The 22,967-nt window shown below is 37.8% G+C and overlaps 1 protein-coding gene across 1 annotated transcript in view; it reads right to left on the bottom strand.

Moving 5' to 3' along the window:
* EYS (EGF-like photoreceptor maintenance factor) overlaps positions 1-22,967 on the bottom strand; it is a 1,631,219-nt gene that overhangs the window by 417,091 nt on the left and 1,191,161 nt on the right.

The raw sequence follows: 22,967 nt of genomic DNA, 5'->3' as shown, positions 1-22,967 counted from the left end.
AGACATGTATATATATGCTGTCTACAAGAGACCCACTTCAGACCAAGGGACACATACTGACTGAAAGTGAGGGGATGGAAAAAGGTATTCTATGCAAAGGGAAATCAAAAGAAAGCTAGAGTAGCAATTTTCATATCAGAAAAAAATAGACTTTAAGATAAAGACTATTACAAGAGACAAAGAAGGCCACTACATAATGATCAAGAGATCAATCCAAGAAGAAGATATAACAATTGTAAATATTCATGCACCCAACACAGGAGCACCTCAGTACACAAGGCAAATGCTAACAGACATAAAAGGGGAAATTGAGAGTAACACAATAATAGTAAGGGACATTAACACCCCACTTTCACCAATGGACAGATAATCCAAGGTGAAAATAAATAAGGAAACACAAGCTTTAAATGATATATTAAACAAGATGGACGTAATTGATATTTATAGGACATTCCATCCAAAAACAACAGAATATACTTTCTTCTCAGGTGCTCATGGAACATTATCCAGGATATATCATATCTTGGGTCACAAATCAAATCTTGGCAAATTTAAGAAAATTGAAATTGTATCAAGTATCTTTTCCAAAGATAACGCTGGAAAAATAGATATCAATTACAGGAAAAAAACTATAAAACATACAAACACATATAGGCTAAACAATACACTACTTAATAACCAAGAGATCACTGAAGAAATCAGAGTGGAAATCAAAAAATACCTAGATACAAATGACAATGAAAACATGATGACCCAAAACCTATGGGATGCAGCAAAAGCAGTTCTAAAGGGATGTTTATAGCAATACAATCCAACATAAAGATACAAGAAAAATCTCAGATTAAAAACCTAAACTTACACCTAAAGTAATCAGAGAAAGAAGAAAAAACAAAACAAAACAAAACCCAGAGTAGGCAGAAGGAAAGAAATCATAAAGATGAGATCAAAAATAAATGAAAAAGAAATGAAGGAAACAATAGCAAAGATCAACAAATCTAAAAGCTTGTTCTTTGAGAAGATAAACAAAATTGATAAAACATTAACCAGACTCATCAAGGAAAAAAGGGAGAAGACTCAACCCAATAGAATTTGAAATGAAAATGAAGCAAAAATTGACATTGCAGAAATACAAAGGATCATGAGAGATTATTACAAGCAACTAGATGCCATAAAATGGACAACCTGGAAGAAATGGACAAATTCTTAGAAAAGAACAACCTTCCAAGACTGAACCAGGAAGAAACAGAAAATATAAACAGACCAATCAAAAGCACTGAAATTGAACTGTTTCTAAAAATCTTCCATCAAAGGAAAGCTCAGGACCATATGGCTTCACAGGTGAATTCTATCAAACATTTAGAGAAGAGCTAACACCTATCTTTCTCAAACTCTTCCAAAATATAGCAGAGGGAGAAACACTCCCAATCTCATTCTACGAGGCCACCATCACCCTGATACCAAAACCAGACAAAGATGTCACAAAGACAGAAAACTACAGGCCAATATTCCTGATGAACATAGATGCAAAAATCCTCAACAAAATACTAGCAAACAGAATCCAACAGCACATTAAAAGGATCATACACCGTGATAAAGTGAGGTTTATCCCAGGAATGCAGGATTCTTCAATATACACAAATCAATCAATGTGATACACCATATTAACAAATTGAAGGAAAAAAACGATATGATCATCTCAATAGATGCAGAAAAAGCTTTTGACAAAATGCAACACCATTTATGATAAAAAACACTCCAGGCAAAGAGGGAGCTTGCCTCAATATAATAAAGGCCATATATGACAAACCCACAGTCAACATTGTTCTCAATGGTGAAATCCTAAAATCATTTCCACTAAGATTATGAACAAGACAAGTTTGCCCATTCTCACCAGTATCATTCAACATAGTTTTGGAAGTTTTAGCCACAGCAATCAGAGAAGAAAAAGAAATAACAGGAATCCAAATCAGAAAAGAAGAAGTAAAAATGTCACTGTTTGCAGATGACATGCTAATATGCATAGAAAATCCTAAAGATGCTATCAGAAAACAGCTAGAGCTAATCAATGAATTTGGTAAAGTAGCAGGGTACAAAATTAATGCACAGAAATCTCTTGCATCCATATACACTGATGGTGAAAAATCTGAAAGAGAAATTAAGGAAACACACCTGTTGACCATTGCCACAAAAAGAATAAAAAACCTAGGAATATACCTACCTAAGGAGACAGAACACCTGTATGCAGAAAACTATAAGACATTGATGAGAGAAATTAAAGATTATACCAACAGCTGGAGAGATATACAATGTTATTGGATTGGAAGAATCAACATTGTGAAAATGACTCTACTATCCAAAGCAATCTACAGATACAGTGCAATCCCTATCAAACTATCAATGGCATTTTTCACAGAACTATAACAAAAAATTTCACAGTTTGTATGGAAACACAAAAGACCCCGAATAGGCAAAGCAATCTTGAGAAAGAAAAATGGAGCTGGAGGAATCAGGCTCCCTGACTTCAGACTCTACTGCAAAGCTACAATAATCAAGACAGTATGGTACTCACACAAAAACAGAAATATAGATCAATGGAACAGGATAGAAAGCCCAGAGAGAAACCCATGCACATACGGTTACCTTACTTTTGATAAAGAAGTCAAGAATATACAATAGAGAAAAAACAACCTCTTCAATAAGTGGTGCTGAGAAAACTGGACAGCTATATGTAAAAGAATGAAATTCGAACACTCCATAACACCATACACAAAAATAAGCTCAAAATGGATTAAAGACCTAAATGTTAGGCCAGACACTATATAACTCTTAGAGGAAAACATAGGCAGAACATATAAATTACAGCAAGATCCTTTTTGACCCACCTCCTAGAGAAATGGAAGTACAAAGAAAAATAAACAAATGAGACCTAATGAAACTTAAAAGCTTTTGCACAGCTAAGGAAACCATAAACAAGATGAAAAGAGAACCCTAAGAATGGTGGAAAGTATTTGCAAATGAAGCAACTGACAAAGGATTGATATCCAAAATATACAAGCAGCTCATGCAGCTCAATATTAAAACAACAAACAATCGAATCCCAAAATGGACCGAACACCTAAACAGACATTTCTCCAAAGAAGACATACAGATTTTCAACAAACACATGAAAGGATGCTCAACATCACTAATCATTAGAGACATGCAAATCAAAACTACAATGTGGTATCACATCACACCAGTCAGCATGTCCATCATCAAAACATCTACAAACAATAAGTGCTGGACAGGGTGTGGATAAAGGGAACCCTCTTGCACTGTTAGTGGGAATGTAAATTGATACAGCCACTATGGAGAACAGTGTGGATATTCCTTAAAAAACTAAAATCGAACTACCATATGACCCAGCAATCCCAGTAATGGGCATATACCCTGAGAAAACCATAATATAAAAATAGTCATGTACCACAATGTTCATTGCAGCTCTATTTACAATAGCCAGGGCATGGAGGCAACCTAAGTGTCCATTGACAGATGAATGGATAAAGAAGATGTGGCACATATATATAATGCAATGTTACTTAGCCATAAAAAACACCAAAATTGAATTATTTGTAGTGAGGTGGATGGACCTAGAGACTGTCATGTAGAGTGAAGTAAGTCAGAAGGAGAAAAATAATTACTGTATGTTAACGCATATATATGGAATCAAAAAAAAAAGAAAAAAGCGTTCTGAAGAACCTAGTGGCAGGACAGGAATAAAGATGCAGACATAGAGGGCTTCCCTGGTGGCGCAGTGGTTGAGAGTCTGCCTGCCGATGAAGGGGACACGGGTTCCTTCCCCAGTCTGGAAAGATGCCATAGGCCACGGAGTGGTTGGGCCCGTGAGCCATGGCTGCTGACCCTGCTCTTCTGGAGCCTGTGCTCTGCAACGGGAGAGGCCACAACAGTGATAGGCCTGTGTACCGCAAAAATAAATAAATAAATAAATAAAAGATGCAGACGTAGAGAATGGACTTGAGGACACGGGGTGGGGGAAGGGTAAGCTGGGATGAAGTTAGAGAAGGGCATGTACATATATACACTACCAAACATAAAAATAGATCGGTAGTGGGAAGCAGCCTCATAGCACAGGGAGATCAACTTTGTTGCATTTTGAACACCAGAGGGGTGGGATAGGGAGGGTGGGAGGGAGGTGCAAAATGCAGGGTATATGGGGATATATGTATACGCATAGCTGACTCACTTTGTTATGCAGCAGAAACTAACACAACAATGTACAGCAATTATACACCAATAAAGATGCTTATAAAAAGGTATAATACAAGATAAAAATTCTGTTGTTAAACTTAGTCAAAGAATATAGCTATGCAGGCCATGTATCAGATATCATTCCTCAAAGGCAGGAGGTATGGTAATACTCTAATATAGATAACTTACAGTATGGTTTTATATATTTGAGTGCAGCTACAGCCCAAAGGGGACTACTGTGAACATTTACTAACTACTTAGTCCACACCAGGCAGCACAATAATGACTTTACGTATGTTTTGTAATTTAAATAGTCAAATGAGGCTATTACATGATTAAATAATCTGAGAGAATTCCATGGCCCAGTGGCATCCAGGAGGCTAGTGACTATGGTAGACAATATCTAAGGTTTACTGGGACTTTATCTATCTCTACTTCCAGAACAAGGAGAACTGAACTTTCCAGTACTGTGCCTGGCGAGATGGGAGCTGAAATGGCTGGCCGCTTCGTCATGGATATTCTGATTGCTGGTGCTCAGCTCTCCAGCACCCCGTTCTGGTACTACCCAGTCTGCGGAAGATAGCTCACGTGCACAGGGGTTGTCAGAGCAGCCCAGCCTGGATGCTGAGTCACCCCAAAGAGCACAGCTTCTTTGGAGCAACTGTTGCCTTTGCACGAGTCAGACAGGGAGATCAGCTCCGTGCTTTGTGATCACCTAGAGGGGTGGGATAGGGAGGGTGGGAGGGAAACACAAGAGGGAGTGGCTATGGGGATATATGTACACATAGAGTTGATTCACTCTGTTATACAGCAGAAACTAACACAACATTGTAGAGCAATTATACACCAATAAAGATGTTAAAAAAAAACGAAAGAAATAAACGTTTAGTTTTTTAAAGTCAAAGAGACTACTGGGGCTGCTTGATACTGTGGCACACCATAGCCTGAACAGGATAACATCTGAACCCAAGCTAATGTAATTTCAAAAGTCATATTTGTTCTTTTAACTGTAAAATAGTGTCTCCTACTTCTAGGCTATTTTATTTTTAAAATGTTTATCATATGTTTGGTTATAAAAGTAATTCATGAACTGTGTGAACAAAAATATATAGAATGTACTCAGAAAGAAATGAAAAATCTCAGTCTCAACTCAATTAAAATTTTGGTGTATTTTATTTTCAGCTTTATTCTTTTTAACATGTTTATTAGAGTATAATTGCTTTACAATGGTGTGTCAGTTTCTGCTTTATAACAAAGTGAATCAGTTATACATATACATATGTCCCTATATCTCTTCCCTCTTACATATCTCTCCCTCCCACCCCTCTAGGTGGTCACAAACCACTGAGCTGATCTCCCTGTGCTATGTGGCTGTTTCCCACTAGCTATCTAATTTACATTTGGTAGTGTATATACATCCATGTCACTCTCTCACTTTGTCCCAGCTTACTCTTCCCCCTCCCCATATCCTCAAGTCCATTCTCTAGCAGGTCTGAATCTTTATTCTTGTCTTTATTCCTAGGTGCTTCTGACTTTTTTTTTTTTTTTTTAGATTCCATATATATGTGTTAGCACATGCTCTTTGTTTTTCTCTTTCTGACTTACTTCACTCTGTATGACAGTCTCTAGGACCATCCACATCACTACAAATAACTCAGTTTCATTCCTTTTTGTGACTGAGTAATATTCCATTGTATATATGTGCCACATCTTCTTTATCCATTCATCTGTTGATGGACACTTTGGTTGCTTCCATGTCCTGGCTATTGTAAATACTGCGGTAATGAATACCTTGGTACATGATCCTTTTTGAATTATGGTTTTCTCAGGGTATATGCCCAGTAGTGGGATTGCTCGGTCGTATGGTAGTTCTATTTTTAGTTTTTTAAGGAACCTCCATACTGTTCTCCATAGTGGCTGTATCAATTTACATTCCCACCAACAGGGCAAGAGGGTTCCCTTTTCTCTACACCCTCTCCAGCATTTATTGTTTGTAGAGTTTTTGCTGATGGCCATTCTGACTGGTGTGAGATGATATCTCTTTGTAGTTTTGATTTGCATTTCTCTAATGATTAATGATGTTGAGCATTCTTTCATGTGTTTGTTGACAAACTGTATATCTTCTTTGGAGAAATATCTATTTACATCTTCTGCCCATCTTTGGATTGGGTTTTTTTTTTGATACTGAGCTGCATGTGTTGCTTGTATGTTTTGGAGATTAATATTTTGTCAGTTGCTTCATTTGCAAATATTTTCTCCCATTCTAAGGGTTGTCTTTTCGTCTTGCTTATGGCTTCCTTTCCCGTGCAAAAGCTTTTAATTTTCATTAGGTTCCATTTGTTTATTTTTGTTTTTATTTCCATTTCTCTAGGAGGTGGGTCAGAAAGGATTCAGTTTTCCCAGCACCACTTATTAAAGAGGCTGTCTTTTCTCCACTGTATATTCTTGCCTCCTTTATCAAAGATAAGGTGACAATATGTGTGTGGGTTTTTCTCTGGGCTTTCTATCCAGTTTCACTGATCTATATTTCTGTTTGTGTGCCAGTACCATACTCTCTTGATTATTCTAGATTTGAAGTATAGTCTGAAGTCTGGGAGCCTGATTCCTCCAGCTCCATTTTTTGTTCTCAAGGTTGTAGAGATTTCTGTGCATTAATTTTGTATCCTGATACTTTACCAAATTCATTGATTAGCTCTAGTAGTTTTCTGGTAGCATCTTTAGGATTCTCTATGTATAGTATCAGGTCATCTGCAAACAGTGGCAGCTTTATTACTTCTTTTCCAATTTGGATTTATTTTATTTCTCTTTCTTCTCTTATTGCTGTGGCTAAAACTTCCAAAACTATGTTGAATAATAGTGGTGAGAGTGGGCAACCTTGTCTTGTTCCTGATTTTAGTGGAAACGGTTTCAGTTTTTCACCATTGAGGATGATGTTGCCTGTGGGTTTTTCATATATGGCCTTTATTATGTTGAGGAAAGTTCCCTCTATGCCTACTTTCTGGAGGGTTTTTATCATAAATGGGTGTTGAATTTTGTTGAAAGCTTTCTGTGCATCTATTAAGATGATCATATGGCTTTCATCCTTTAGTTTATAATATGGTGTATCACGTTGATTGAGTTGCATATATTGAAGAATCCTTGCACTCCTGGGATAAACCCCACTTGACCATGGTGTATGACCCTTTTAATGTGCTCTTGGATTCTGTTTGCTAGTATTTTGTTGAGGATTTTTGCATCTATGTTCATCAGTAATATTGACCTGTAGTTTTCTTTCTTTGTGACATCTTTGTCTGGTTTTGGTATCAGAGTGATGGTGGCCTCGTAGAATGAGTTTGGGAGTGTTCCTCCCTCTGCTATATTTTGGAAGAGTTTAAGAAGGATAGGAGATAGCTCTTCTCTAAATGGTTGTTAGAATTCGCCTATGAAGCCATCTGGCCCTCGGCTTTCGTTTGTTGGAAGACTTTTAATCACAGTTTCAATTTCACTGCTTGTGATTGGTCTGTTCATATTTTCTATTTCTTCCTGGTTCAGTCTCAGAAGGTTGTGCATTTCTACGAATTTGTCCATTTCTTCCAGCTTGTCCATTTTAGTGGCATATTGTTGCTTGTAGTAATCTCTCAGGATCCTTTGTATTTCTGCAGTGTCAGTTGTTACTTCTTCTTTTTCATTTCTAATTCTATTGATTTGAGTCTTCTCCCTTTTTCTCTTGATAAGTCTGGCTAATGGTTTATCAATTATTTTATCTTCTCAAAGAACCAGCTTTTAGTTGTGTTGATCTTTGTTATTGTTTCCTTCATTTCTTTTTTATTTATTTCTGACTTGATCTTTATGATATCTTTCCTTCTGCTAACTTTCAGGTTTTTTTGTTCTTCTTTCTCTAATTGCTTTAGGTCTAAGCTTAAGTTGTTTATTTGAGATGTGTCTTCTTTCTTAAGGTAGGCTTGTATAGCTATAAACTTCCCCCTTAGAACTGCTTTTGTGGCATCCCATAGGTTTTGGGTGGTTGTGTTTTCATTGTCATTTGCTTCTAGGTATTTTTAGATTTCCTCTTTGATTTCTACAGTGATCTCTTGGTTATTAAATAGTGTGTTTTTAGCCTCCATATATTTGTATTTCTTACAGAATTTTTCCTGTAATTGGTATCTAGTCTCATAGTGTTGTGCTTGGAAAAGACACCTGATACAATTTCAATTTTCTTAAATTTACCAAGGCTTGATTTGTGACCCAAGATATGATCTATCCTGTAGAATGTTCCATGAGCACATGAGAAGAATGTGTATTCTGTTGTTTTTGGATGGAATGTCCTATAAATATCAATTAAATCCATCTTGTTTACTGTATCATTTAAAGCTTTGTTTCCTTATTTATTTTCCTTTTGGATGATCTGTCCATTGGCAAAAGTGGGGTGTTAAAGTCCCCTACCAAGATTGTGTTACTGTCGATTTCCTCTTTTATGGCTGTGAGCATTTGCCTTATGTATTGAGGGGCTCCTATCTTGGGTGCATAAATATTTACAATTGTTATATCTTCCTCTTGGATTGATCCCTTGATCATTATGTAGTGTTCTTTGTCTCTTATAATAGTCTTTGTTTTAAAGTCTTTTTGTCTGATATGAGAATTGCTACTACAGCTTTCTTTTGATTTCCATGTGCATGGAATATCTTTTTCCATCTTCTCACTTTCAGTCTGTATGTGTCCCTAGGTCTAAAGTGGGTCTCCTGCAGACAGCATGTATACAGGTCTTGTTTTTGCATCCATTCAGCCAGTCTATGTCTTTTGGTTGGAGCATTTACTCCATTTACATTTAAGGTAGTTATCAATATGTATGTTCCTATTACCATTTTCTTAATTGTTTTGGGTTTGTTATTGTGGGTCTTTTCTTTCTCTTGTGTGTCTTGCCTAGAGAAGTTCCTTTAGCATTTGTTGTAAAGCTGGTTTGGTGGTGCTGAATTCTCTTAGCTTTAGCTTGCCTGTAAAATTTTTAATTTCTGCATCAAATCTGAATGAGATCCTTGCTGGGTAGAGTATCTTGGTTGTAGGTTTTTCTCTTTCATCACTTTAAATATGTCCCGCTACTCCCTTCTGGCTAGCAGAGTTTCTGCTGAAAGATAAGCTGTTAACCTTATGGGGATTCCCTTATGTTTTACTTGTTGTTTTTCCCTTGCTGCTTTTAATATTTGTTCTTTGTATTTAATTTTTGATAGTTTGATTAATGTGTGTCTCGGCATGTTTTTCCTTGGATTTATCCTGTATGGGAATCCCTGTGCTTCCTGGACTTGATTAACTATTTCCTTTCCCATATTAGGGAAGTTTTCAACTATAATCTCTTCAAATATTTTCTCAGTCCCTCTCTTTTGCTCTCTTGTTCTGCGATCCATATAATTCGAATGTTGGTGCCTTTAATGTTGTCCCAGAAGTCTCTGAGACTCTATTGTTTTCATTCTTTTTTCTTTCTTTTTTCTTTATTCTGCTCTGCAGTAGTTATTTCCACTATTTTATCTTCCAGGTCACTTATCCATTCTTCTGCCTCAGTTAGTCTGCTGTTGATCTCTTCTAGAGAATTTTTAATTTCATTTATTGTGCTGTTCATCTCCGTTTGTTTGCCCTTTCATTCTTCTAGGTCCTTGTTAAACGTTTCTTTGATTTTCTCCATTCTATTTCCAAGATTTTGGATCAGCTTTACTATCATTATTCTGAATTCTTTTTCAGGTAGACTGCCTGTTTCGTCTTCATTTCTTAGGTCTGGTGGGTTTTTTTCTTGCTCCTACATCTGCTGTGTGCTTCTCTGTCTTCTCATTTTGAATAACTTACTGTGTTTGCAGTCTCCTTTTCACAGGCTGCAGTTTCGTAGTTTCCCTTGTTTTTGCTGTCTGTTCCCAGTGGCTAAGGTTGGTTCAGTGGGTTGTGTAGGCTTCCTGGTGGAGGGGACTAGTGCCTGTGTTCTGGTGGATGAGGCTGGATTTTGTCTTAAGTGGGCAGTTCCACGTCTGTTGGTGGTTTTGGGGTGTCTGTGGTCTTATTATTATTTTAGGTAGCCTCTGTGCTAATGGATGGGGCTGTGTTCCTGTCTTGCTAGTTGTTTAGCATAGGGTATCCAGTAGTGTAGCTTCCTGGTCTTTGAGTGGAGCTGGGTCTTTGTGTTGAGATGGAGATCTGTGGTAGATTTTCACCATTTGATATTACATAGAGCTGGGAGGTCTCTTGTGGACCAGTGTCCTGAACATGGCTCTCCCAGCTCAGAGGCATAGCCCTGATGCCTGGCTGGAGCACCAAGAGCCTGTCCTCCACACGGCTCAGAATAAAAGGGAGGAAAAAAAAAGAAAGAAAGAATGAAGAAGATAAAATAAAATAAACTTATTAGAATTAAAAATTAAAAATATAAGAAAAAAATTTAAGTAATAAAAAAAAATAAGCATACAGACAGAACCCTAGGACAAATGATAAAAGCAAAGCTATACAGAGAAAATCACACACAGAAGCATACGCATACACAGTCAGAAAAAGTGAAAACGGGTTAAAAAAATATATATATTGTTGCTCCCAAAGTCCACCTCTTAAATTTGGGATGACTTGTTGTCTATTCAGGTATTCCACAGATGCAGGTACATCAAGTTGATGGCGGAGGTTTAATCCGCTGCTCCTGAGGCTGCCGGGAGAGATTTCCCTTTTTCTTCTTTGTTCGCACAGCTCCAGGGGTTCAGCTTTGGATTTGGCCTTGCCTCTGCGTGTAGGTCGCCAGAGGGCGTCTGTTCTTCACTCAGACAGGACGGGGTTAAAGGCGCAGCTGCTTTGGGGGCTCTGGCTCACTCAGGCCAGGGGGAGGGAGGGGTGCAGAGGCAGGGCGAGCCTGCAGCGTCAGAGGCGGCCTGACGTTGCACCAGACTGAGGCTCGCCGTGCGTTCTCCCGGGGAAAGTGTCCCTGGATCCTGGGACCCTGGCAGTGGCGGGCTGCACAGGTTCCTGGGAGGGGAGGTGTGGATAGTGACCTGTGCTCGCACACAGGCCTCTTGGTGGCGGCACAGCCGCCTTAGCATCTTATGCCCGTTTCTGGGGTCCGCGCTTTTAGCCGCGGCTCGCGCTTGTCTCTGGAGCTCCTTTAAGCAGCGCTCTTAATCCCCTCTCCTCGCGCACCAGGAAACAAAGAGGGAAGAAAAAGTCTCTTGCCTCTTCGGCAGCTCCAGACTTTTCCCCGTACTCCCTCCTGGCTAGCCGTGGTGCGCTAACCCCCGGAAGGCTGTGCTCACGCCGCCAACACCAGTCCTCTCCCTGCGCTCTGACCGAAGCCCGAGCCTCAGCTCCCAGCCCCGCCCGCCCCGGCGGGTGAGCAGACAAGCCTCTTGGGCTGGTGAGTGCTGGTCAGCGCCGCTTCTCTGTGCAGGAATCTCTCCGCTTTGCCCTCCACACCCCTGTGGCTGCGCTCTCCTCCGCGGCTCCGAAGCTTCCCCCCTCCGCCACCCGCAGTCTCCGCCCGTGAAGGGGCTCCTAGTGTGTGAAAACCTTTCCTCCTTCACAGCTCCCGCCCACTGGTGCAGGTCCCATCCCTATTTTTTTGTCTCTATTTATTCATTTTTCTTTTGCTCTACCCAGGTACGTGGGGAGTTTCTTGCCTTTTGGGAGGTCTGTGGTCTTCTGCCAGCATTCAGTAGGTGTTCCGTAGGAGTTGTTCCACGTGTAGATGTATTTCTGGTGTATCTGTGTGGAGGAAGGTGATCTCCGCGTCTCGCTCTTCCACCATCTTGAAGCTCCTCCTCCAGCTTTATTTTCTATGCATGAGTATATACATTTTTTTACATTGTTGAAATATTACTGAAAGTAATATTACAGTAAAATCACTGCTTTTTTATACAAAATCAGTTTTGTCCAGTGTCATTAAATGTTCTTTGAACTTTGGTTGGTGGGAGGTATAAATAATTCCTTACCTTTGCCTCACTTGCTAGCTCTCTTTTTCCTATTTTAAAGTGCACTTTTTAAATTACTCTTTCAATGCAAAAAGAGGATGGATATTCTGTTACCCTGATCCGGGAACCTAGTCCCATATGATAAGAAATGTTGTCCCTAAATCCCATCTTGTATACCAATAGTTCAGTTGCTCACAGAGAATCAATCAGATATTCATATAAAATAACAGTTAAGTGGTTAACAGCTGACTGAGCTGAACAATTGTTCACCTTACTGACAGTCCTATGAAAACATAATCTTGTATTTTTTTACCCTAAAATTTATCTTAAATATTTATCTTTGTTCTATAGTACTTTTATTTTTATTGCACACCTGAAGTCTCTGAAAAGTGTTATAGCACTGAAAATCATGTTATAATGATCAAGTTCAAGGAGAAATGACTATATGTTAAAACACCTAGAACTATGAACTTTCCAACTGCAGAACTGACCTATGTTACAAAAAGGAGTGATGATTTAAATACGAAAATATTGCACCTTTATTCCACCTGATGAAAAAACTAACCCAAGATAGAATGAATAGTTTTTATTTGGTAAAAAAGACATTATTTATTTATTTATTTATTTATTTATTTAGGCTGTGTTGGGTCTGCGTTGCTGTGTACGGGCTTTTCTCTAATTGTGGCGTGTGGGGGCCACTCTTCGTTGTGGTGCATGGGCTTCTCATTGCAGTGGCTTCTCTTGTTGTGGAGCACGGGCTTCAGTAGTTGTGGCTTGCAGGCTCTAGAGCACAGGCTCAGTAGTTGTGGTGCACGAGCTTAGTTGCTCTGTGGTATGTGGGATCTTCCCGGAACAGCGTTCGAACCCAGGTCCCCTTCATTGGCAGGTGGATTCTTAACCACTGTGCCACCAGGGAAGTCCCTGGCAAGACATTTAAAAAGTCTGTGCTGCTCAAGCCTGGATGTTAGTAATATCAATATGGTACAACCCTTTCTTTTGTTTTGCTTTTTCTCATTTATCTGTCACTGACGTAGAGGTTATTTTTCAGTTTTTCCTAGGGGCACTGCTCATCTACCTCTGCAGAAAAGATAAGTGGTGAAATCATGTGAAGCTTAGCCAAGTATAATGGTTCATCAGTATCTCACCATCCAAAAAATAACTTCTATTCTGCATTTCAAGAAAATGTGCATGGATTTGTAGGCTTGTGAAAGGAGCCATAGTAGAAACTCTGCAGGCAGAAATTCTTTATGTACATAACAATACATCAATAGGCAGCTACCGTGCAAGTTCTCCCATGTGTCCTGCTTAAATAGAGACACAATGAAAAAAGGCTCACTGTGGTGTCTAATCCCATCATACTTTTCATGTAGAGTCCATGATGGTCAAGTGCTTCAAGGAAGTTAGATATTCCTTGCAGGTGGGCACTAAGATTTTGCTGAGGTATGGGGAAATTCTACAGAGTTCTGGAATAATAAGGATGACAACAAAACACCAGGAGCAGTTACCATTTAAGTTTTGATTACCGGGTGACAGCCACCTATACTAGGAAATTTAGAGATTATTAGATCTAACAAGTGTTTGAAATAGGCATATTCAGATTATAAATGAGGGAACTAAAATAGAGGTGTTAAGTAACTTGTACGATATTCAAAGATAGGCAGTATCTAAAGCCCAGCGCTCTTAGCTATTTTGTTACATTGTCTCTGTGTCTGAGAGAACTGCACAGATCACCTTGCCACTTACTGGTTGCATGACACTGAGCAAGAAAGTTAACGTTCCTCAACTTCTCTTCTGAATAATTAACGTCCTGCCTTTATCAGGGAGTTATTGTGAATATCAGAAGGAGTTAACAAATGTCAAAGTGCTCTGTCAACTTGAAATGCCATATAAATGTGAACTATTTTATAGTCACCATTATTGGTCAGAGTAATTGTTTTCATAAATGGAAACACTCGGCAGTTTCTCTCATGAAAAGAGTAAATCTGAAGCCTGGGACTCAGAGTGTGGTCCACAGAGCTGCAGTGTCAGCATCTCCCAGGAAGTTTTTAGAAATGTAGAGTCTTAGGCACCAACCTCATCTACTGAATTAAAATCTTCCATTTTTACAAGGTTTTCAGATGATTCTTAGGTGTATTAAGTTTGAGAAGCCTGAAGATAGAGGCTAGATTATGGATATTTATCTGTTTAGAAGTTTTAGAGACTTTAGATTTTAATACAGGTGGCAGAGTCTCCCAATCACTGAGATGTCTCCACATGAGTGGATTAGAATATAAGATCTTAGTATACCCATCCATCCCAGGCAGTTTCTTAGCACAAGTTGTACTGAGAGTCACAAGAATGGGCTTGCCTTGCTGCTCCCTTATAGCAGCATCTGTGGCTCTGGCAATCTATCAGATCGTGGGAATAGACATGTGCTTTATTGACATGATTTCCAAGTGATAATCTTATTTTTTGTTATTTTGGCTGGCTCACTGGTATGTTTGACTTTATGTATAGTGTCTATTTTCTTTTACTAGAGGAGAAATGGTATCCTGCACACTTCAGAAGGATTTGGCAGATGTTGGGAGCTGATGTGGGTTACATACATCAAGGTTTCAACTTCTAAAAGCGGGCTATGAGAAAGACGAGACCAATGATGTGACATCTTTGGACAATCATTCTGGGTGGTTTCTCTTACATCTTTGGATAGGAACATCACAGGAAGCTTGAAGAATTCTAACAAAGGAAAAAAGAGAGTAATAATTCTCTTTATAAGGCAGTAAAGGGAGTTAGATGAGAGAAATGTGAGTAGAATAATGAAAACAGTCAATTTCAACAATGGACTTGTTGAACTTTGTGGGAAAGAAATGAAAGAAAGTGGCAGTAATAATTAATCTTTGAAATTATTTACTTAAAGCAATTTTAGCTGAAAAAATAGCTGGGAAATCCTAAAGACAATTTGAGGAAAGAGGCAGGGTGTTTAATTAAAAATATAATATATAATCTGAATACAAAAATGGAAGCTAGTAAATGAGTTCAAAAGTCATGATATAGATTGCTCAGAGGGAGGAATAAAACATGAAACAGATAATTCTCTAAAGGGTGTACTGTCCAGCCAGAATTTAAGAGGAGGCAAGATGTAGGGTGGTTAAAGGATCTCATTAAATCACACAACCATTAGATCCACTGGACTAGAACTTGGGTTTTCTAATATATTCAAGCATTCTTTCCAACTATGCATGAAATTTACTTAATAGGGAAACATTTATCAGATAGATTAAATCATGAAGAAATTATGATCCTAATTAGAAAATAAAAGTGTCCCTAAGTTGCTTTCACTTAGAATGGTCAGAGACCCACAATGACTAGCAGGTGAATTCTAAAGCTGCAGGGTTAATATTCAGGAAGACACCAGCCTGCATGAAGGCTTTGTAGCTTGGATAGAAATAGAATCAAATTTAGGGGTAAAGGCTTTTGAGGGAGCACAAGATATTTCTTAAATGATGGTATGAAAGAAAAGGCTTATAATGTTTTATAATATATTATGTATATTCAAAGTAAACAGGTAGGATTTATAGTCACTGAAAGTGTCTTATGTGTGTTTGAAACCAAAGAAAAACTTGGGGAAGAGCAGGAAATGATTTACTCCGTCTGCATGTGTCACAGTCAGCAAGAAAACAGCAACAACAAAACAATATATTAAGGGCAGAAAGTACATAAATCTACAAAATATTTTTAGGAGAAAATATTTTATAGAATGGGGTGTCTAAGGTGAAGGTCTTCTAATAATTATACAATCTCAAAAGCCATTTGCATATTTGATTGCATCAAAACTGCAAACTTCCATGTAATAAAATGTTCTATAAATAAAAGCCATATGTACACATAACATATATACATATTATGTATACATATAGTATGTATCATAATATATAGAAGGTTTTTTTTTTTATTGAAGTGTAGCTGATTTACAAAGTCTTGTTAGTTTCAGGTACACAGCACAGTTGATTCAATTATAAATCAATTTTTTCAGAAAGGTATTTGTATAAATAATAAACATATCAAAGATTCTTAACCTCATTAGATGTCAAGAAAATACAAATTGCAAGTTCAATGAGATACCCTTTTTACGTTATCAAATTGGCACAATCTTAGAAAGGCTTGATTACATCAAATCGACATACCCTTTTTACTTTATCAAATTGACACAATCTTAGAAAGGCTTGATTACGTCAAATTGACAGTTTTACAAGGGACCCCTCATTCTCCCACTCTGCTGGTAGAAGCACAAATTGGTGTGATATATTTGGAAGTTTCCATTGTAGACTCTATGCCCACTTAAAATGATTGTCTCATAACCAAGAAATCCCACTTCAAGTAAACATTCTTACGTGACATATATATTTTGCTTAAATATACAGATATTTCTGTGCAATGTTTTTCATGCTTGGCAGTAAGAAAAAAACAAAGAATGCAAATGTCTACCAGTAGGGGAATAGATAGATGCATTCAATGATACATCAGAATAATCTGCTGCATTTACAGAGAAATAGGTAGTTTATACAAAGAGTATTTATGTGATAAATATCCATGATATATGGTTCAGTGAAAATAAGTTACAAATGATATATGTATACATATACACATTTATATGTGTATATATATTATCACTTTAAAATATTTATATAATTATATACTTTCTTATGTATTAAAACAGGCTTGAAACTAGAAAAGCAAAACTGTTGAACTGGTGCTATGTGGAGGTGGCTTTGGAAAGGGATGAGAAACTGTCAGTTTTAACATAATCATTGCATTCTTTGAATTTCGTATAGCAAGCGAGGAGATTTAAAATGAAAATAAAGATTAAAACAGTTGGCATTTCTCTTTCTGTGTCTTTCTCCTTTACACAAAGAAGACTGTTGTTTTGTGACATTCTGAACCTCTGCATCTTCTTCCGAGGCTGCCTCTCCTCCAGCTGGACCATAACACTCTCCCCTCCAGTAACAGCAGCTGTGCAGTCCACAAGTTCAAGACGCTAACTGTTATTCAGCACTGTGCTCACTTTCAATTCAAAAATTGTTTTTTTACCTTGATTGCAACACATTCAAGGACAATTTTTGAATAAAAAGTGGCAAAAGCATTAGCTCATTAAGATGCTAATGCAACTTTAAAGCGTGAGAAATAAGGACGGGGAAGCGGACAAGGGTTTGTGTGGGACAGCTGATAAAAATAATGATTTCCAAATGTAACGTTTAAGTTATGTGGAAGAAAAAAGAGGGTGGCAAATTTGAAAGTCCATCATATTAATCATTCTGGGTGGTTTCTCTTGATATGAACATGGAAGAAATGTTAGAGACTATTTTAAACTTGTGGCTGAATATGTCTTATTTCAGTTTGTGATTAGATTTCAGTTGTCATAGGCATCAGCTGTCTCATGCTGCTTCCATAATTTTCTATCTTTTGTTTTTTGTTTTTTTTTTGCGGTACGTGGGCCCCTTACTGTTGTGACCTCTCCCGTTGCGGAGCACAGGCTCCTGACGCGCAGGCTCAGCGGCCATGGCTGACGGGCGCAGCCGCTCCGCGGCATGTGGGATCTTCCCGGACCGGGGCACGAACCCGTGTCCCCTGCATCGGCAGGCAGACTCTCAACCACTGCGCCACCAGGGAAGCCCCGTAATTTTCTATCTTGATCCCTCAATTTCTAGTCTCTTAGCGGGCTTCCCAGTCAATTATAAGGGATGTCTCTTGTATTGAAGCTTTTAACCCAGATTTTAGTGCTGGGGTCAAGGATATTATTTTGTAGCACTGAAATCAAATGACATTTCCAGTTATAGCCAACTTCTAAGATTGTCATTTCTTGCTAAGATTTTGGAAAATGATATGATTTTGTATCTAGTGATTCACTTTCTTGAGTCACCTGAAAATGAAAACCAGTGACATTTTCACAATGTTCTTCACTGACAAGTTTCAAAGCATTTTCATGGCATTCATTAAGGTTTGCAAGGCCATCTATGCAAGTAGAGAGAAGTTTTTTCTGAAATGGAGAATGAAAAATTGCTTAATAGGACAAAAATAGAAAATAAAAACCTATGGAGATGAGGAAAAACATAATGGTTTAAAACATAATTACATGCCATGTAGAAAGAAACAAATTACATAGACCAAAATGTGATTACTGAAGGCTTTTCTCCCATCTCGATGTGCCTCAGGTGTCATGTGATTTATATAGTATGCTGTGTCTAACACATCATCACCATCATAATTACTGTGCGCCAGACACTAGGGCAACTTTACATCAGTTACCAGTTATTATATACACCCAACAATCCTGTTGTGTTTAGAATTAGGGGATTGGAGTTATATTATTATCTCATTTCAAGATGAGGAAACTGAGACCCTGAGATCGGTTTCTTATCCAAAGTCACACATAAAAAGTAATAGATGAGAATTTGAACTTAGAAAGGTTGGTGCTTGTGTTTATATGTTTAATTGTACTTTGTATACTACATGAATGATGACAGGGGATCAGAATTAGTCCTTGATACAGTCTTTTTCTAAAGCAGCACTAGATGTGTTTGAGGGATACTGGGAGGACCCAGCCCAGTAGGAAGATCTTCGTTATTAAGTTCCGATTACTTGAGGAGTCAATGTTAGATATTTCCATGGAAATAAAGTATTTTTGTCATTACAAAATATAGAATGTGATGGGGACAGGTGATTCACAGAAGAGGAAATCCAAATGGATAATTAATATTTGAATAGATTTTTAACTTCACACGTTATCAGGGAAATGCCAACAAAAACAATTATGGGGCTTCCCTGGTGACGCAGTGGTTGAGAGTCCGCCTGCCGATGCAGGGTACACGGGTTCGTGCCCCGGTCCGGGAAGATCCCACATGCAACCGAGCGGCTAGGCCCGTGAGCCATGGCCGCTGAGTCTGCGCGTCCAGAGCCTGTGCTCCTCAACGGGAAAGACCACAATAGTGAGAGGCCCGCGTACCGCAAAAACAACAACAACAAAAGAAAAACTATGAAGTACCTTTTCACATCCTAGAGTTGGCAAAAATTAATAAGTCTGACAATGCCAACCGCTGGTGATGATGTGGAGACACGACAGCTCTCACCCTACACAGGGTAGAATACAGACCACTGTGAGAGCAAACTGGAGTTGTCTAGTGTAGTCCTGGATGTTAGTATACTCTGACCCAGCAATTTTACTTCTAGTTACTAGCTCTAGAGAAGCCACACATGCACAAGGAGACATTTACAAAATTAAAAATTTTTGGAGCATTTGTTGTATGGAAAAAAACCAACAACAATAGAAAATAAATAAATGAATAAGAACTATGTGTATCAAAATGGATCAATTACAAAGTAGCTGACCTTCACACCACTATATATAAAATAAACAACAAAAGACCTATTCTATAGCACAGGGAACTATATTCAATATTTTGTAATAAACTATAATGGAAAAGAGTCTGAAAAAGTATATATATATAAAACAGAATCACTTTGCTGTACACCTGAAACTAACACAACATTGTAAATCAACTACACTTCAATTAAAAAAAAGCACACAAAAAATAGTTGACCTAAAAAAGCAGATTGTCAACAGATATATACAGGAGAATGGGATTTATACAATGTTTGAAAATTTCCAAAATGATACTTCCTTTTTTGGGGGGGTCTATATTTAAATAGTTTAACAATTTATAAAGTAATAGTAAACACTACCTCCAGGAAAGGAGATTCAAAATTGGTCTTACTGGAGGTTTAAATTTTGTCTTTAATGTTATATTTAACATATGTTTAAAAATAAATATGGAAAAATATGGAGATTTGTTAAAGCTAAGTGTTTGCTACTTGATGTTTACTATTCTCTATCCTTTGAATATAAATAAAATATTTCACAAAAAGCTAATATGTACTCAGAGAATGGAAAATGCAAAAAAAAAAAAAAAAAGACAACTTATTCTATCTCTTAAGTGTAATTTTTTAAGCACAATTTTAAAAATTCATATATTTTCTTAAGTCATAGGATTCATTTACAGCTGACAGTATACCATATAGACAATTTTGTGCCCCCATAGAGGTATGCCATGATGATTTTTTTTCCCCAGCCTCTGTTAAAATGCTAATATTCTGGCCATGAAAACACATTAAAATATTATTGAACATCACATGACAAGGCAGCTTATTGTAAGTTATTGTTTTCCAATCACAGCTACCTAATTGGAGGTCTGCAGAGCTGGTGGGCATTTTTCCATGGGGGGAACGGAGAAGTTTAATGAGCTTCCTATAGGTCCTGCAGGGCCCAAGGGCAGGTCAGCATGGTGTTTGGGTAGCTGGTGAAGAGACGGGACATCTGCATATGTTATGGAGAGAGAGTCCGTCTGTCAGGATAAACTGAACCTGTTTTACGATTTAGCCTAGGGCCAGCCCTGGAGAGGAGAATGAATAAATACACCACATTTAATGCCATGCTGTAGCTAACATGCAATTTGAAGCAATAGCTTGTAACTAGAAACATTGGTCAAAACATAATTTTATTTCATGAGTATCTTAAAGGATTTAAACATCCCAAACAGCACAGGTCTCTTTTTGAAATGTGCCTGGTGTGACTGATTGAAGAGTGAGCATTACTGTGTAGTTCTTGGTGCATTTGTAAAATAGGTCCCTGGTTTTCAGCACAGGATCAGGAACCCAGCTCTGCTTTTAGAAAAGGGAGGTCATGTTCATGAGATAATTTAATGGGTCAATAGAAAGGCTGAACTGCAAAGTGCTGGTCTGACAATATGCAGGTAGAGATTACTTTTGTCATGTACTAACATACCCCTAGGAAGGGTATCCTGCAAACCTTATCGTTCATCTCCTTGCTGTGTGGAGAAAGGAAGAATTAAAACCTCAGCCAAGTCCATGACTAGGGAGAGGCAAGTGAGGTATGTAAGTGTTAGGGTCTCATCCTGTTCTTATTTAAAATTTTGATATTTTGTCATGGATTGATGTATTACTTTTGATTTTAAAAATATGTTTGTATTTGTTACTGAGTTTTTTGGTGCCCCATTCAATTTTGTGTGAGGCGAGTGCTTCACTTGCTACTTCTTAGTCCCATCAGGATAAAACAAAGAGACAGTGGAAATAAATGTGGGACTTCTCCCACAACTGCGGATTATGTCATTATATATATATACATATATACATACATACATATTTGAGAAGATATTGTATACATTCGTTAAGTCGTACTCTCCCCATTTCTCTAGTCTCACATGATTTACTAGCCAATTAAAAAAATTACTTTTGCTGAATTCTTACAAGCTTTTGTGACCTTCACCTAGTCTTTTGGACTCTTACTTTTCTTACTTATTAAAAGGAAATGATAACTCCTACTTCACAAATTATTTAAGGGATTAAAAATTACACATAAAGAATCTAACTAGGGCTTCCCTCGTCAAAAAAAAAAAAAGAAAAAAAAAAAAATCTAGTTGGCACCCTATAATATGGTTGGTTATGATAAATACTTGTAGTTGTTATTATTAAAAGTAAAAAAGGAGTAATTAAGGCTTCATGCTTATTCCTCCCATATAACACGTTTTAATCCATATTTAACGTTGATGGTGAGAACTGGTATCTCAGTATAGATCTCTGTTATTTAATTTATCCACCTATCAGAACAGCTTTGCCCAGATATTGCAGGACTTAATCTCTCTCTCACTCACCTCTACCTTCCGAGCGTGGTCCACTCTGACTGCCATATTAAAACTGCTGTCACCTCCCTCCCTCCGGCTTGAGAGGCCCTGTCCTGGTTTCTCTGCTTTATATTTCTGCATGGCATCAATTATCCTTTCACATCATATTTATCTTATTTACAAAATTGCCTTCCTACTGTTAATGTCTGCTTTATGAGGCAAGTATTTTTGTCTGTGTTGTTCACTAGTTTATTCCCAAACTGGTTAGAGGGTAGGCACAGGTGCTTAATAAATTTTTCTGAATAATTGAATAGATTAATGATGGTACTTAAATTTCTCATTTTCCCATGTAGATGAGATAGTTTTGATTAAGCAAACTGATATATGTTGCTGAGAAGAAACCTTAAGAAGAAAAACAAGTTGTTCAAAAACCTAGTTATTCAGGTAGCTGAGTAAATGCCTGAGCAGTGACTTAGGGCGTTCTCAGCTGTGCCTGCACAGAACTGAGGAACTGCTCCCTCTCTCTCTCTCCTTTTCTCTCTCTCCTTCCCTCCCTCTCTCTGAATTAAAGCAGCTGTGCAAGAACATATCTTTTCCTGAGTAATTTTCTGTCACTCACTCGGTCCCACCCTGCATGTCTTACACTCAAACAACTATTGCAGTCCTCAGTCTTTATCTAAGATTCACCCCTTCACCCTTGTTTAATTTACTCACTCAAATATTCAGGTCATCTCACAAACAGCAGTAATTAGAGTTATTTTGAGGAACTCCATACCCCCTTGTTAGCCATGGACAAAGGAGTCTGGCTTCTGGGGCGTTCTGCATGACAGAGCTTGAAGAATTGTGAGAATTGTTGGAATAGGGCAATGGGTTGTGAATGAATGATGTATTCTGCCTTCATGATACTTAGAGGGAGCTATTGCAGATAGAATATGTTAATTTAGATTTTTTTCTTCATTAAACTACTTTTTTCATGCTTGTTAACTCCCAGCCAAGAAATTCAGCTGTATAATATCAATTAACTGTGCTTTAATATATATTAAAAATTCATAGAACTAAAAAAACCTTTTTTTCCGCCTCATGGAGGTGTCACAATAGTGTGAGCACACGGTAAGTTTGTGAATTCATTGTTTTTCATTCTATATATTCT

This window comes from Neophocaena asiaeorientalis, unplaced genomic scaffold (genome assembly GCF_003031525.2).
Source record: "Neophocaena asiaeorientalis asiaeorientalis breed wild unplaced genomic scaffold, Neophocaena_asiaeorientalis_V1.1 scaffold169, whole genome shotgun sequence".
Lineage (NCBI taxonomy): Eukaryota > Metazoa > Chordata > Mammalia > Artiodactyla > Phocoenidae > Neophocaena > Neophocaena asiaeorientalis.
Note: the sequence above shows the minus strand (reverse complement) of the source record. Positions and strands in the feature narration are given on the sequence as shown.